Source organism: Aquarana catesbeiana, linkage group LG01, assembly GCF_042186555.1.
Source record: "Aquarana catesbeiana isolate 2022-GZ linkage group LG01, ASM4218655v1, whole genome shotgun sequence".
NCBI classification, from domain to species: Eukaryota; Metazoa; Chordata; class Amphibia; order Anura; family Ranidae; genus Aquarana; species Aquarana catesbeiana.
In genome coordinates, this window is record NC_133324.1 from 796741323 (window position 1) to 796759725 (window position 18403).

General features: G+C 44.1%; 1 protein-coding gene and 1 long non-coding RNA gene across 3 annotated transcripts in view; one reads left to right on the forward strand and one right to left on the reverse strand.

The window, feature by feature from the left end:
• CFAP97 (cilia and flagella associated protein 97) overlaps window positions 1-18403 on the reverse strand; it is a 126441-nt gene that overhangs the window by 52636 nt on the left and 55402 nt on the right. The window lies entirely within an intron of this gene.
• On the forward strand, window positions 9706-12643 carry LOC141113973 (uncharacterized). The gene is made up of 3 exons (XR_012236840.1): window positions 9706-9770; window positions 10151-10286; window positions 12467-12643. It is a non-coding gene; the product is annotated as an uncharacterized lncRNA (long non-coding RNA).

Below are 18403 nucleotides of genomic sequence, written 5' to 3' on the forward strand. Positions count from 1 at the left end.
GTCACCAACATACCTGCACCCCCCTCTCCCCCCCTGTGTCACCACCATACCTGATTCCCCCCTCCCCCCTGTGTCGCCAACATACCTGCACCCCCCTCTCCCCCCCTGTGTCACCACCATACCTGCACCCCCCTCTCCCCCCCTGTGTCACCACCATACCTGCACCCCCCTCTCCCCCCCTGTGTCACCACCATACCTGCAGCCCCCTCTCCCCCCCGTGTCACCACCATACCTGCACCCCCCTCTCCCCCCCTGTGTCACCACCATACCTGCACTCCCCTCTCCCCTCCTGTGTCACCAACATACCTGCACCCCCTTCTCCCCCCTCTGCTGGGGGCACCTTATGTAAGGACAGACTCTGCTGGGGGAACCTGATGGCATCTGGTGGCAGGCGACGTGGCAGGTGACACGCTCAGGGGTCCCACTGATTCTGCATTATGGTGAGTTGAATGATTTCATTATTTATATTACAATGTAATAATAGTAATAATGAGCTTCAATCATCCTGACATTATAACAACCATGGTGCCGGGATGATTGAAGCGCTAACACCAGGTGTTTGGAGTATCTTTATCTGCTGATTGTTAAACTCTGGAATACACATTGCTACTATGGTGTAGGATCTGGGTCTGCTGTCCCTCCATCCCTCTACCCCCCTTTCCCTCTGCATCCCTCATTCATCTCAGACTCTAACCACACCCCATTTAGCCACGCCCATGTAACCCACGCCCACTATTTCACGTAAACCACGCCCATTTTCCGTTTCTATGCCACGCCTACTAACGCATGCCCCGCCCCCTAATTATAGGCTGACTCCGCCTACAGCCAAAAAAAGTGTCCTGAATTTTTTTTTCCCAATGTTGGCAACTATGGGGGTAGAGGAGGGAGAAAAGAGTTCACAGGCCTGAAGCTTTATTGAACTGCCAAAGGATACACAGGTGGGGAAAAGGGGGGGGGGTGGGGGGGGAGGGGGGAATCTTCAGACCTCCTCTTCCTCCTTAAAGTCCAACAGGTGATAGTCACTGAGCAGACTGTGGACCAGTCTGCAACAGTTATCGATGGACATCCTCGCTGGTGGATTAGGCGCTTTCTGGCGCACCATACAGCATCCTTAAAGCAGCACATCACCCGCCAGGCACAACAATCCGCACGTTTCGATATATTACTTGTCTATGTAGTGTAAAAGCTGTGGGAGGAGTTAGGGAGCTAAATTTGGCTATAATAATAATAATAATTTATATATATATATATATATATATATGTGAAATAACAGTAAGTGGTCTTGCTATGCAAGAACACTTAACCACTTCACGACCGCTCACTGTATATATACGTCATTTTTTTAAAGATGGATATCTCGGTGACGGCAGCAGCTGCTGTCACAACCGAGATATCCATCTTTACAGCGAGCGGTTCTGTACACGATAATGGTGGTCTCAGCGGCGGGTTCGCCGCGAGATCACCGTTATCGGCGGCGGGAGAGGTGCCACCCCCCCTCCCGCCGCTCTCCCGCACCCTCCGCCGCTTACCGGAGCCGTCGGTAGCGGCGGAGGAGATCGGGACCTGTCACCGCTGAGGTACTGAGACGAGTGAGGCCAAGATGGCCCCCACCCGTCTCTATACCATGTGACGGCCGGAGCGACGTCATTACGACGGCTCCGCCCACTTCTCTTAAAGGCACAATTTTTTTTGTGTCATTTTTTTTAAACGACTTTTTTTTTTTTTTTTTTTTTTTTGCATTTTAGTCTAAATATGAGATCTGAGGACTTTTTGACCCCAGATCTCATATTTAAGAGGACCTGTCATGCTTTTTTCTATTACAAGGGATGTTTACATTCCTTGTAATAGGAATAAAAGTGATCCAAATTTTTTTTTTTTTTTAAAACAGTGAAAAAATAAATAAAATAAAGTAAAAAAAATAATAAAAAAAAAAAAAAAAAAAAAAAAAAAAAATTTAAAGCGCCCTGTCCCGACGAGCTCGCGCACAGAAGCGAACGCATACGTGAGTAGCGCCCGCATATGAAAACGGTGGTCAAACCACACATGTGAGGTATCGCCGCGACCAGTATTGCGAGAGCAATAATTCTAGCCCTAGACCTCCTCTGTAACTCCAAACATGCAACCTGTAGAATTTTTTTAAACGTCGCCTATGGAGATTTTAAAGGGTAAAAGTTTGACGCTATTCCACGAGCGGGCGCAATTTTGAAGCGTGACATGTTGGGTATCAATTTACTTGGCATAACATTATCTTTCACAATATAAAAAAAAATTGGGCTAACTTTACTGTTGTCTTATTTTTTTATTCAAAAAAGTGATTTTTTTCCAAAAAAAGTGCGCTTATAAGACCGCTGCGCAAATACGGTGCAAAAAAAAGTATTGCAATGACCGCCATTTTATTCTCTAGGGTGTTAGAAAAAAAACAATATATAATGTTTGGGGGTTCTAAGTAATTTTCTAGCAAAAAAACCTGTTTTAAACATGTAAACACCTAAAATCCAAAACGAGGCTGGTCTTTAAGTGGTTAATTATAACAAAAAAAAAAAAGATATGCCAAATCGTTTTCAGCGCACACAGCGGCTCGGGGACTTCAAAAAGTGGGTGGAACTCCGCTTTAACATATGGGGGAGAAGTGGGGGAAAAAAAAACCTATTGGTTTGGTAGTGAAAGGGTTAAAAAAAAAAAAAGAAAATAATTTGGTTTGGCGATAAAAGAGTTTCAAAAAACAAAGTTAAAAATATCTTTGTTTTTCATAGAAAGGTTAAAAAATGAAAAAAAATATGGTTTGGCAGTGAAATGGTTCATAAATTAAAGGAAAAACATTTGACTTGGCAGTTAAAGGGTTAAAAATTGGGTAAAATATGATGTGGCAGTATGATTCAACATGTGGGGGAGAAATGGGGAAAAAATGATTTGGCGGTGAAAGGGTTAATATGTGTGTAGGGGGAGGGGGGTTTACTTGGTTTGGCAGTTGAAGGGTTGAAATAAATGAACAAATATAGTTTGGTAGTGAAAGGGTTAAATCTCATTCACAACTAGAAAATGCATTTCCTGGGGAAAATGTGTGGGAATGCTGAATAGCTGAATTGCTAAAACGGCCCCCATCATATTGCCATCAAAACTGCCCCATCAAAATTGTCCCCATCAAAACTGCTCCATCATATTGCCACCATCAAAACTGCCCCATCAGAATTGCCCCATCAAAACTGCCCCATCATATTGCCACCATCAAAACTGCCCCATCATATTGCCACCATCAAAACTGCCCCATCAAAACTGCCCCGTCATATTGCCACCATCAAAACTGCTCCATCAAAATTGTCCTCATCAAAACTGCCCCATCATATTGCCACCATCAAAACTGCCCCATCATATTGCCACCATCAAAACTGCCCTATCATATTGCCACCATCAAAACTGCCCCATCATATTGCCACCATCAAAACTGCCCCATCAGAATTGCCCCATCATATTCCTCTATTATAAATCAGTACATGGTGTGTCTCTGTAATCAGAGCTGAGATGCTCCAGCCGCCTCAACCACAGCCCATCACTGTGTATAACCATGGCAACAAAAGCCGTTAAAGCAACAAAAGGCCAAGGCAACAAAAGCCGTTTCCTGAAATGACCTCTAAACTAACAGCTTTTTCACAAAAACTGTAAATGATATCAAACTGAAAAGATACAGCCAGATAGCTGAATATTTTGTGAACATTTTAAAGTTTGTTTGGCATCTGTAGGTGAAAGTATGAAGGAGCTGAACCTTTTGGGAGTGGAAGAAGATTTGAAGGATTTGAAGCATGCTCTCATTGACTTCAATGTTAAAAAAAAAAGTGTTAAAAAGCTTAATATTTTAAAAAGTAAAAAAAGTAGAAAAAATGGTTTTAATAGCTGAAAGTATGCAGAAGTTACGCAGAGCCAAAAAACGTACGGAGTAATACAATTAAAATTAATAAATAAATAAAAACGAATAACAATAGTGGGACTGCTGAAGCATTCCCACTAATAACATGTTCTTCCAGGAGCCATATATTCCTATTAGATCCGTATATGGATCCTACAGGCTGAATTCACAAAGCTCACAAAAAAGGACGTGGCTCCTTTAAGAAAAAACGTCAGTTAAAAGGTCACCTGACTGTACTGCGATTTCATTGGTCCCTGGATATTCTGCCTATGATGTCATCGGCTGAGTCTTTTAATAGACAGACACAAGTTAGTAATCTCTCAGAAGCTAGGCGATCACTGACCAGTGAAGACTTGCTTCTTATCTCTCCTGAGATATTTCTTGCGATTTTATTGGATTTGATTTGATTCAATTTCATTGCGATTTCTATTGTCATACATTTAAAGCGAGTTTCTTTATTCCTAATAATGAACCGATTTAAATGTAATTGGCTTCTTTCTCTGAAAAACACCAAAGAGAAACGGAGCATAGCTAGGGCAGCTATGGTAGGAGGTATCAGTGACCAGCCTGCAGATACCCCAATCAAAAAGCCCCCTAGAATGAAGAAGTTTGTGCGTGGCTGTTTCAGAGCCGTTGTTGGATGTTTCGGTTCCAGCTGTAAAGCCAATAGACATCATCGGAATACAGACAGCGAGATTGGTAAGTGTTATGGATAGTGATAGATAGAAAAAGTACTCTGGATAAGTCACCTACACTCATCGATCAAATTATTATTTGTTTTCATAGAATTATAGCACAGAAGGAGATATTAAAGTGATTGATAAGCCACAATCTGATCTTTATATCATCTCCTCTGTCAGATAAAAATCTGCATCCTCGTGCCTGTGCGTTATTTATAAATAAAACGGTTTCTACTTGTATTAAAGAAGAAGGAATCCCATCAATTTAACAGTTTCAAAAAACATTTCTATTTCTGGCATGTCGGGAATGCTAACTGTCACATTGGTTGTGCTCTCAACCAAACTGTCAAACCATCCAATGGCTGGTGTCATAACGGATCACATGTGCAGCATTATGGCAGTTGAAGAATCACCACTTCAATACCGGGCACTTCCCCCCCTTCCTGCCCAGGACAATTTTCAGCTTTCAGCGCTGTTGCACTTTGAATGACAATTATGCGGTCATACAACACTGTACACAAACTACATATTTATCATTTTCTTCCCACAAATAGAGCTTTCTTTTGGTGGTATTTCATCACCCCTGGGGGGGGGGGGGGTTATTTTTTGCTAAACAAACTAAAAAAGACCCACCATTTTTGGAAAAAAAAAATGTTTTTCTTAGTTTGTCATTAAGTTTTGTTTTCTCCTTCACTGACGGGTGCTGATGAGGCGGCACTGATGAGTTGGCACTAATAAGGTGGCACTGATGAGGAGGCACTGATATGCAGCACTGATGGGCACTGATATGCAGCACTGCTGGGGACTAATAGGCGGCACTGATATGCAGCACTGATGGGCACTAAAAGGTGGCACTGCTGGGCACTAACAGGCGGCGCTGAGGGGCTGTGACAGATGGCACTGATGGACACTAATAGATGGCATTGATAGGCAGCACTGATGATGACAGGTGTTACTGCTGGGCACTGATTGGCACTGTGATAGGCACTCTGTGATGGGCTCTGATGGACACTGTGGTGGGCACTGAGAGACTTTGAGGGGGCACCGCTGGCAGCTGTATGGCACTGATTGGCACATATGATGGGCACCTCTCATGGGGGCTGCGCTGATAATCAATGTGCTGATTATCAGCACAGACCCCCCCCCCCCTCTGACAGTGAGAGCCACCGATTGTCTCTCCCTGTCAGTGTAAACCGAGGAATGCCGTGTGTAAACAATCCGGTTGCTATGATAACAAGGCTGTTTAGATTTAGAAGGAAATTTAGGGGCCTCTACATGAGAGATCAGCTAGAAAGGTAAACAACACTATTGCCATAGCAACCGGTCTGTTTACAAACCTTAGCTGTAAAATAGACGGCATAAATATATGAATAAAAAAGCAAAATAAAGTTGGCGCTGATCCTCCTCACTACTAACTGCTGATCTATATTTCCAACAATAACATTTCCATATCATTCCCCACCATACAATAAATCCTAAATATTCACATTTGTGAAACACATATGAAGATAAAACAGGGGATACAACACCGCGCATTACATCATCAAATCAATATCCAGATTTGTGAAAAACGTGCAAAAAACCCCTTGAAAATGTTCATCCACAAAATTCCGTCTTACTGTATTTATCAAACGTCATCCCATCCCCCGTGCTTTTATCCTTAAAATTCAATAGAAAAAGTGCCCCTCCCCCGCCAAGTGATGGCGCTAATGACCCTCCCCCCAGAACCCTGAGGACCTCTGGGTCAATCACACGTTATTCTATCACCAAAAACCACCAAATCAGTGTTTTTTTCATCCAATAGATATATTCTCCCCTCAATGGATTTCCACCGATCACCCAAAAAAGGAAATGACGAGGTCACATGGTACAACGAGCTTTTATGAATAAGCTCCTCCCACAATCAATATGAAGCTCCTCCCACATTCCAGTGTCCAGACCGGCACCAGCTCCATTAGCAGATTTCTATCCCATAATATCCCCCCCCCACCATCTTCCCTCTCTATACAAACGATTCTCTTTTCACTCTCATTTCTCTCTTTTTCATGAAATGACATTTAAATATAAAACGGCCCGATGAGGACCTGCTTGTCTCTGGCAGACTAAGATCTTCCTAGCAGTCCAGCTTCATCCACATGCAGTGCAGCATACCCTGTTTCCCCGAAAATAAGACCTACCCTGAAAATAAGACCTACAAGGACTTTAACTAGGGCTTATTTGGGGAGGGGGGCTTATATTGCATCCATCACCGACAATCACGCTAGGTCTTATTTTCGGGAAAACAGGGTAGGAGCTGTTACATTGTACAGAAACATACAAGAAGCTGCAGTCCCACCACCAAGTTACAGGAATTAAGTGGTTCGCTCTTCTGCCTGGCAGCACCGGGGTTGTCGCTTCAATTCCCAACCACAGCGCCCCCCCTGCCTGGAGTTTGCATGTTCTCCCTGCGCCTGCGTGGGTTTCCTCCCACACTACAAAAACACGCAGGGAGGTAGATTGGCCCTAGTATGTATGTGATTTAGGGAGATTAGATTGTAAGCTCCTTGGGGGACTGATCATTATCACATGGCCTACTTGTTTGTATTGGCTTTGCAGACTCCTCCCCTCCCCCCGATACCTGCAGCTTTCCTGCCAATCCCCTGGACAGGTTTGTCGGTGGCGGGGGGTCCTCTGGGCTTGTACGGCCCTCTGTGGAAGCACCAGTTACACAGCGAGACCCTTTATCTCCATAGCAACAGTGAGACACCCCCCCCCCCTCATAACACTTGGGCAGCCAATCAGATTTGAAGGTGACAGGTGTGAGGTGACAGCTATCAGGTGTGAAGGAGATGTACAGATCTGACAGGCAGCCCCCACTGTAAGCTTAGGCTCCATTCACACCAATGCATTTTTTTCATGCTTTTTGCAGGAATGCTGAACATTTTTTTTTTTTAACATGGGTTCCTATGGAACATGTTCACATCGATGCATTTTTGTGCCTTTGCGTTTATGGAAAGTGTCAGGGACTTTTATAAAACGCAAAAATGTGCTTTGTTCCTTTTTTTTTTTTTGCTTCAAAAGATTTCAAAGGAGAAGCATGCAGTGCGTCTTTACCGCGATTTTGCCACAATTTGCATTTTGCGTTTTTAAATCTGCCCAACAACAAATCCCTCCCCCCCCCCTAAAAAAAACGCAAATCGCTGTAAAATTGTGGCAGAAAGCATAGCGAAAAGCACTGCAGAAACGCTTAAAAGCAGCATGCATAGATGTGAATGGAGCCTCAGACCCCTTTCACACGGGGCGGGTCCGCTGAATGGACTCCACTAGCTCAGTGGGGGGGATCGCTCCATTGACCCCCTGCTGAGCAGGCGGATAACAAGTCTGTCTTCACTCACTGTACAGAAATGGACCCGTCAGAGCCCCCGCTGTTCTCTAAGGGAAGATCGGATGAGATAAAACCAATATAGAATATTGGAAGGATTATTGATTAGGATAAGCAGAATGATGGGATTGCAATGAGAGGGAGGAAGAGTAAATCACAAATATACTGAGGAGGAAGCACAGCCTGCATATGTAATGTAGCAGGTCGGTGGTCTTTATCACCAAGATCTCAACACAGTCGGAGATCACATTAGGATGTCTATCTCTTGGTGGCCAATTAGAAGCACTTACACTAGTCCCGGCACAGAAAGCCGAGCACTGAAAATGGACTCCCCGGGGGCCCAGAACTCCCACATCGTCCGTGTATAGAATTCCCATAAAGAGAAGACGAGTGACACCAGATCATTTCCACAACATCAATCACATTCACTTACATATGTAAAAGTGATTGTACAACCTACATATACACAGGAGACTGGTGATCCACAGAGATGAAACTAATTCTCCTACATAAGCTGTACCTGTTTATCTGCAGACATCTGTCCTCTACAGACTCGTACATCTCAGAATGTACACAAAATATGTTGGCATCTCTCAGCACCACAAAGCAGGGGTCAGGGATCTGAATATACATGGTTCAGGGAGAAGAGCTCTGAGCCCTGATTGGAGGGAAGGGACACCCCCCCTCCTCACACTACAAGGAGAACAAGCACAGGCTGTGTACTGGAGCTCTCCTCTCCAGCCATTATATTTATCTTGGTATCAGGAAAAGCTGTCAGAAGTGGATCCTGTAGATATTAGGCAGCAGAAAGAAATTACATTAGACTGTATAGAAGGATGTACTTTGTTCCTATTTCATGTCTGAGGTTTACAATATATATGTCCACCGATTCTGTGTAGCATCAATAAATGATGTGTAAATAGCAGGAATATAAACAATTGCTTTATTTTTTTTCTCCCCAGAAAATGACCCAACGGCCAATGAAATTCAGCGCACAGTCCATGGGACATTTCCACCAGTCCCATCCAGCATGGAGGAGAAGCCATGCAAATTTTTGATGGAAGATTTTAAAATCCTTGATGAACTTGGAGAGGGGTCCTATGGGAAGGTGGTGTTGGCCTCCCATCCCTCCTTTCAACAGAAGCTGGCGGTGAAGATTGTTCAACCGTCAAGATATGGATCCGTCAGATACATTAAAGAGCATGACATACTGAAAAAACTGAGGAACCATCCATATATCACCCATCTATATGGAACATTCCACACGAAGGTAAGTCTTTTTATCTATTTTCTCTTCTCTTGAAGGAAGATTCCACATTGCACGGTGTGCCGGTGTGTGTGCCTTCCTAAATTCCTCCACAAAGTCAAATCTTACTTGTCTCTAATGTAACCTTTATCTCTTATTTTCACACAGATTGATCTGTTCCTTGTCATGGAATTCATGAGTGGCGGCGATCTACGGGAACTGATAGAAACTTCAGCTCCATTTGGCTACGACAGGATAAGGTAAGTCCAATGACAGGTTTGTGATGGAGTCGGGCGTCCAATGACAGGGTTGTGATGGAGTCGGGGGTCCAATGACAGGGTTGTGATGGAGTCGGGGTTGACTGACCACAGAGAACAGACAGTGACGCAGCCAGGCCCCTCCCACTGAGCCCCGTCCAACCACACCCCTATGTACTATAGGGGGAAGTCTCTTCATCTTTATCTTTTATTGGTCTGTGATGATTTTAAATACTAATTCATATTTTTCTTTCTCCTTCAGACATATCACTGCTGAGATTGTTTGTGGACTGCAATACATCCATGCTCATGACGTCGCCCATTTGTAAGTATAGAATTAGCTGACTAACAATCCCCCCTTGGCTTCTGCTGTTTTATTGAATCAGGAAGATTTTCCACCAGCGTTCCCAGTTGCGCTGTCTCCTTCCATCTGCTGCAGAAATCTCCCTGCTCATGCCATATTCTGCTTAATGTACGATTTATACAAAATCCAGCAAAAGGAGTGAGACCTCCTCTTGATGAATATAGCAGGTGGGCGGAGCTGGAAACCCCGGAGCAGAGATCTTCCTGTAGGCAGATATAAAAGAAGCCAATGTCCACCCATCAATCTTCTTTCTTCTTTGTATAGATGTATATTTGTATCTTTTCTTTCTATAATATAATGTGGGATATGCAGAGCTAACAGTCCACTTCTTTTCTTCACAGAGATCTCAAACCAGAGAACATTCTTCTGGACAGCGAGGGTCACGTCAGGATTGCGGACTTCGGCATCTCAAAGGAAATAACAGGGGACGCAACGTTCAGCGCAACTGTGGGTACAGACGGTTACATGGCCCCAGAGGTAAGATTCCGGATATCCTGATATTAGACTGAATTGTAATATTTACTACGGGATATAGAGAAGAGATAAAGGGGCTCCCCTTTCATTAAGGTCACATTTACACATAAGCGTTCTGAATCTTGACTTCCAAATGCCCAGGTGTGAATGACAAATCGCACAATGCACATTTCAGATGCCATTCATTTGAATTGCACCTAAAAAAGCAGTGCGGTTCTGCCGCGATTGTCACGTGATCAACTGCGCTGCAATCGTGGTGAATGGCATTGCAGTGGCAGCTGGTGCTCAAAATTTTTGGGGGGGCGCAAACAAACTGAAAAAAAAAAGGATTAATTGCAGCCATCAAACGCAGCTACTGTGCCCATCAAATGCAGCCACTGCCCATCAAGTGCAGCCACTGTGCCCATCAATTGCCGTCACTGTGTCATCAAACGCAGCCACTGTGATCAAACGCAGTCACTGTGCCATCAATTGCCGCCACTGTGCCATCAAATGCAGCCACTGTGCCATCAAATGCAGCCACTGTGCCCATCAAACGCAGCAACTGTACCCATAAATTGCCGCCACTGTGCCATCAATTGCTGCCAGTGTTCCCATCAATTGCTGCCAGTGTTCCCATCAATTGCTGCCACTGTGCCCATCAATTTCTGCCACTGTGCCCATCAATTTCTGCCACTGTGCCCATCAATTTCTGCCACTGTGCCCATCAATTTCTGCCAGTATGCCCATCAATTGCTGCCAGTTTTCCCATCAATTGCTGCCAGTTTTCCCATCAATTGCCGCCACTGTGCCCATCAATTGCTGCTACTGTGCCCAACAAATGCTGCCAGTGTGCATCCCCCGTCCACCCGGCACTTACCTTGTCTCGATGGGGCCGGCGATGTCCTCCATGCTCCTCTATGTCTTCTCCCGTCCTCTCTCCTCATCCTCTGCTATGACTGGATGCCTGATAGGCCTCCAATCATAGCGCCTGTCGTTTAAGCCAATCAGGTAACAGTTAACAGACACGAGCACCTGATTGGCAGAGAGGTGTTTCAGTGTTAGGAAAGTGAATATTTATTCACTTTCCTAACACAAAGCTGAGTGAACTGCGAGCGCCCAGCATGGCACCCGCTGTTCACCTTTTTGGATGCCTATTAGAGCCTATGGCTCTAATCAGGTGCTTCAAAAAAAATACCCCGCCGCTGTAATTCAGGCTCCTGACGCCTCTATCTATGGTGATAGAGGGATGGCAGGAGAGAGGGGCGGCACCTGTGCGCCCCTTATGGACGCACAGCCACTGCCGCATTGCATAAAGAATGTTGCCTAAAAGAAGAAGGGGCCGGGCACCTGAATAGAGGGTGGCAGCTGCGACCATAGATAGAGTCATGCAATGCATGAATCTATCTAAGGTGATAGAGAAGGGGCGGCGCCCGTGGACCCTTTATGGAAGCACCGCCACTGCCGCAATGCATAAAGAATTTTGCCTAAAAGAAGCTCCTGAACTCTTTTTTTTGGGTGACAAGCTTCACGCAATGTGAAGCTCAAAACGGCCATGTGTGAATGCAGCTTAAATGGATAGGATTAGACCCTCTGTCAGGTTTTTATTGGTGCCCTCATTAGGGAAGTCACACTCTTTATGTGTACTGGTGATCATTGTTAGCGAGAAAGAAAATGCAGCAGAATGCAAAATGTTACAGTTGTCCCCAGAACAGGAATATAGGGAAAGTCTTCCAATGGTGACACCGGTTTGGGGACAAGATCCTAAGATTAGAGTTTCCCTCACTTTGGGAGAATTCCTTTTACTTCCCCTTCAATCCCGGGGACAGGAAGTGAAGGGAAATTCCTCCGATGGCACACAGACAGCAAAAATAAACTGGCAGAGTCTCAACCCTTCCGTACTCTATCCAAAACTTAGAAAACAAAAGTTTTGACTATCTATATCTATATATATATATATATATCTATATATATAGATATATATATATATATATATATATATCTATATATATATATATATATATATAAATGTTAAGCCCCACCTCCAACATTCACAAGCTCCGCCTTAGTTTGATGCGTTTTGAGCTCAATTCTATGACTCCTGGGAGACTTCATACATCACATATGTCACCATGGAGTTATCTGTGTCCTCTGTCTGGTCTAGAAATGTTCTCATCCTTTTTTATCTCCTTATGTTTCTACAGATCGAATTGGGCGCATACAACAAAACAGCGGACTATTACTCCTTGGGAGTGATATTGTTTGAGATGGCCGTTAGCCCGGATCACTTCTGCGAGATCAAGGAAGACCAGAATGGAGATTTGTTCACTACAGCCATTGCCGAGTTTAAAACCTGTGACATTTACCTCTTTGAACTCATAGCTATGGTGAGTATACGCACAGCTTTACCTTTTCTTGACTGACAAATCCCTTTCAAAGTTATACAGACCTTGTTAGGAGTTCAGAACACACAACTGTACATTCTTCCCGGTGTTCTGCCGAGAAAGTTCCCCTCGGCGGATAAGGACCCCCCTCTACTGCGCAAGCGCTGCGCCTGCGCAGTAGGAGCCGGCGGAAATAGCCAAAGCCGAATACAATAGAAATCAGCTGTACACGGCGCCTGTAAGTGGGCCCCTCGCTTTGGGCACGGCCTCGCTTCGCTCGGCACTTTTATATTCTCCCTCTAGGTCCACTTGGATGGTGGGGCTTCAACCTGGACCCAGGGCGCAGGCGCCGTGTACAGCTGATTGAAGTTTTTCAGCTTCGGCTATTTTCGGCGGTTCCTAGTCGTTCGAACTGCGCAAGCGCTGCGCCTGCGCAGTACAGGGTGGGGTCCTTATCCGCCGGGGGAACTTTCTCGGCAAGACACCGGCACACATTCATGTGGCTCATAGCAATACTTTTAGTACACTGACTGCTTAGTGGAAGGATCTGCCTTTACTTATAGTCCCCCTGAGCAGCCTCAGTGTTCTCATAAGGAAAGCAGCAGCTCTTGTGTACCTTTAGCAGTAATAGAGTCTTATGCCGCGTACACACGATCGGAATTTCGTCACGCAAAAGACCGATGAGAGTTTTTTTTCGTCGGAAAATGTGACCGTGTGTATGCTCCATCGGTCTTTTGCTGGCCAAATTCCAGCCAGCAAAATATTGAGAGCATGTTCTTAATTTTTCGGTCGGAAAAAGTTCCTCTCCGAAAATGCGATCGTCTGTGGCAATTCCGACGCGCAAAATCCCTACGCATGCTCGGAAACAATTCGACGCATGCTCGGAAGCATTTTGCTTCATTTTCGCGGCTCGCCGTAGTGTTGTACGTCACCGCGTTCTTGGCGGTCGTAATTTCAGCGAACTTTTGTGTGACCGTGTGTATGCAAGGCAAACTTGAGCAGAAACCCGTCGGAAAAGCCGTCATATCTTTTTTCCAACGAGAAAAACGATCGTGTGTACATGGCATTATGCCGCGTACACGCGGTCGGACTTTCCGGCAGGAAAAGTCCGACGGAATCTTTTCATCGGACATTCCGATCGTGTGTGGGCCTCATCGGACTTTTTTTTTTTTTCGAAAATTCTGACGGACCTAGAAATAGAACATGTTTTAAATCTTTCCGACGGAATCAGTTCCTATCGGGAAAACTGTTCGTCTGTATGCTTTTCCGACGGACCAAAAACGACGCATGCTCTGAAGCAAGTACGAGACGGCAGCTATTGGCTACTCGCTATCGAACTTCCTTTTTCTAGTCCCGTCGTACGTGTTGTACGTCACCGCGTTCTAGACGGTCGGACTTTGGTGTGATCGTGTGTACGCAAGACAGTTTCAGCGGAACTCCGTCGGAAAAACCTTCAGAGTTTATTCCGACGGAAAAACCGGTCGTGTGTACGCGGCATTAGACATTACACCAACAAAAATGACATACAGAGCATTAGATTTCTGAGAACTTTCCTTACACAGACAGCATATAGAACTCCCCTGGTACTGTCATCGGTGGAAGAAAAAAATCATGGCAGTGGCAGATTTGATAGAAAGATCGTTTTATATATTTATCATAAGAATTCATTGCAAAATATCCTTAGTTGTGTTTTTAGTTTTCCTTTAAAGCCTCTCATGAGCGAACATGACACAAATAAGGTACCATGCTACGACCCGATCCAATCATCACATGGTGGCGGGTTTACAAGCAAAATCAAGGAAGCTGAAATATGTCACTGTCAGAATCAAATATTACAATGGGGAGTTCTATTGTTCGCATCTTGTTATTGTTCTCTCAGTGTTTCTTATCATATTTCCTTCTTCTTTACAGCTCTTATGGGAAGAACGTCGTACACGGGCATACCTGGTACAGGACATCAGACGGCACCCATTTTTCGAGTGGACTGACTGGGCCAAGGTGGAGAAAAGAACGGCACCCCCAGCATTTGCACCAAAACCGGTAAGTATATAAATAATGGATGGGGTCCATGTATATTGGGGGAGGGGAGATTTTCAGCAACATCTAAGAAGTATTTTTGTACAGAATTCGCCCATTTGTGATTTTGTGGTTACTGCACAATCACATTGTCTGGGGACTTGTCTGAAGGAATTCTGTTTATTATTGGTAATAATTATTGTGTATGTGTCAGGTGCACAGCTTTGACCGGCTTTATTCTGGAAATTCAACCAGAAACACACTTCATGTTATGAGGTGACAACACGCACTCACTGTATTTATGGAGAAGTGTTGTCACCCTAGCCCGATTAGAACTACAAACCCCTTCCCCTCGCCTTATCTCCATTATACAGAGGGGTGTTGCTTTGTAGTGCACAGACAGAAGCTGAGAAAGCACTGAGATCTCAGCTGAGGCCACAGGAACTTGCAAGGTCACTGGATTTCTGACAGAATTATTAGGTATTTTTCTGTACCTGCAGAAAATGTAATTAGCCTGAAAGAACCAAAACAAATGCAGCCTCCACATTGCTGGAATAGATGACCTTTTTGTTCTTGGGTTTAGATATACGCAAAGGGTGTGTTAATGCAGTGCTTCCTCTGACCACTAGAGGGAGCTGTGGTTGAAGGATCCCTCTTGGGGTAATATGCTGCACATTGGGGGTTGGGTTCACCAAGCTTTGTCACCATTTTCTGTATCAATCAGAAACATTGACGAATGTCTTTTTCTCTTTCCAGGCTCTCACGGAACCTGAATATTTTAGTATGACGGTAAAGGAATTTATGGCTCATGATAACCGCCTGGAGTATATTGAAGAGTCTTCCATGCTAAACGAAGAATCCTCTGTAAGCTCAGGGGACTCGGAGTATCCAGACTCTTCCATGATAAGTGATGAAGACTCTGTAGGCCCTGAAGACCTGGAGAATTCTGAAAATTCTTCCATGGTAAGTGATGAAGACTCTGTAAGCCCTGAAGACCTGGAGAATTTTGAAAATACTTCCATGATAAGCGATGAAGACTCTGTAAGCCCTGAAGACCTGGAGAATTCTGAAAAATCTTCCATGGTAAGCGATGAAGTCTCTGTAAACCCTGAAGACCTGGAGTATTCCGAAGATTCTTCCATGATGAGCAAAAAAGTCGATGTAAACGTGGAGCCCATTTCTCAACTAAAATCCACAAAAGAAGATGTCATTGGTAAGTATTATAATAGAGAGTTTTAATGCAAGCACCGAAGGGCAATATAATGTATGTCACCTACATATATACTATATACACTGGGGTCACTGCTATATACACCAAGGATGATCACTACATAGAGTAGGGAGGTGTTAGAACCCCGGAAAGGTCCCCATTAGGGAGATTTACCCTCTTCATTTGGTCACCAATGTCACCAGGGTAGAAAGTGATGGAAGATCCAACGGGACAGGAATAAATCTAATGGGGACAACGGTCTAGGAGGGGACTGAGATCTTTTTTCCAAAGTCTTGCTGTGTTTATAGAACAGATAATGAAGGGAAATCTCTCCATTGGGATCCTTCCTGTAACAGGAAATAATGAGACAATGACTTGCAATTAGAGCCCTTTCACACCGAGCCGCCCATAGCGTCGGCGGTAAAACGCCGCTATTTTTAGCGGCGTTTTACCGTCGGATTAGCGGCGCATTTCGGCCGCTAGCGGCTCTCTAGCCATTATATTTCTCTTGGTATCAGGAAAAGCTGTCAGAAGTGGATCCAGAAGATAACAGAGGGAGCAGGCAGCAGAAAGAAATTACACTCAGTGCTTTGGATAGAAAGAAGTACACAGTATAGAGGGATGTACTTTGTTTGTACTTGTTTCATGTCTGAGGTTTACAACCATTTTATATGTCCACCGATTCTGTGTAGCATCAATAAATGATGTGTAAATAGCAGGAATAATAATAATTGCTTTATTTTTTTCTCCCCAGAAGCAAAAAATGACCCAACGGCCAATGAAATTGAGCGCACAGTCCATGGGACATTTCCACCAGACCCATCCAGCATGGAGGAGAAGCCATGCGAATTTTCAATGGAAGATTTTACCATCCTTGATGAACTTGGAGAGGGGTCCTATGGGAAGGTGGTGTTGGCCTCCCATCCCTCCTTTCAACAGAAGCTGGCGGTGAAGATTATTCAACCAGGAAGATATGAAACCATCAATGACATTCGAGAGCATGACATACTGAAAAAATTCAGGAACCATCCATATATCACCCATCTATATGGAACATTCCACACAGAGGTAAGTCTTTTTATCTATTTTCTCTTCTCTTGAAGGAAGATTCCACATTGCACGGTGTGCCGGTGTGTGTGCCTTCCTAAATTCCTCCACAAAGTCAAATCTTACTTGTCTCTAATGTAACCTTTATCTCTTATTTTCACACAGACTGATCTGTTCCTTGTCATGGAATTCATGAGTGGCGGCGATCTACGGGAACTGATAGAAACTTCAGCTCCATTTGGCTACGACAGGATAAGGTAAGTCCAATGACAGGGTTGTGATGGAGTCGGGGGTCCAATGACAGGGTTGTGATGGAGTCGGGGGTCCAATGACAAGGTTGTGATGGAGTCGGGGGTCCAATGACTGGGTTGTGATGGAGTCGGGGGTGACTGACCACTGAGAACACAGCCAGGCCCCTCCCACTGAGCCCCGTCCAACCACACCCCTATGTACTATAGGGGGAATCTCTTCATCTTTATCTTTTATTGGTCTGTGATGATTTTAAATACTAATTCATATTTTTCTTTCTCCTTCAGACATATCACTGCTGAGATTGTTTGTGGACTGCAATACATCCATGCTCATGACGTCGCCCATTTGTAAGTATAGAATTAGCTGACTAACAATCCCCCCTTGGCTCCTGCTGTTTTATTGAATCAGGAAGACTTTCCACCAGCGTTCCCAGTTGCGCTGTCTCCTTCCATCAGCTGCAGAAAACTCCCTGTTCATGCCATATTCTGCTTAATGTACGATTTATACAAAATCCAGCAAGAGGAGTGAGACCTCTTCATGATGAATATAGCAGGTGGGCAGAGCTGGAAACCCCGGAACAGAGATCTTCCTGTAGGCAGATATAAAAGAAGCTAATGTCCACCCATCAATCTTCCTTCTTCTTTGTATAGATGTATATTTGTATATTTTCTTTCTTTAACCACTTAAGCCCCGGACCATTTGGCTGGCAAAAGACCAGAGCACTTTTTGCGATTCGGCACTGCGTCGCTTTAACTGACAATCGGTCGTGCAACACGGCTCCCAAACAAAATTGACGTCCTTTTTTTCCCACAAATAGAGCTTTCTTTTGGTGGTATTTGATCACCTCTGCGGTTTTTATTTTTTGCGCTATAAACAGAAAAAGAGCGACAATTTTGAAAAAAAAAAAGAAATATTTTTTACTTTTTGCTATAATAAATATCCCCCATAAATATATAAAAAAAACATTTTTTTACTTCATTTTAGGCTGATATGTATTCTTCAACATATTTTTGGTAAGCAAAAAAAAAAAAACGCAATAAGTGTTTATTGATTGGTTTGCGCAAAAGTTATAGAATCTTCAAAATAGGGGATAGTTTTACGGCATTTTTATTAATAATTTTTTTATTAGTAATAGAGGCGATCAGCGATTTTTATCATGACTGTGACATTATGGCGGACACATCGTACAATTTTGGGACCATTGGCATTAATACAGCGATCAGTGCAATTAA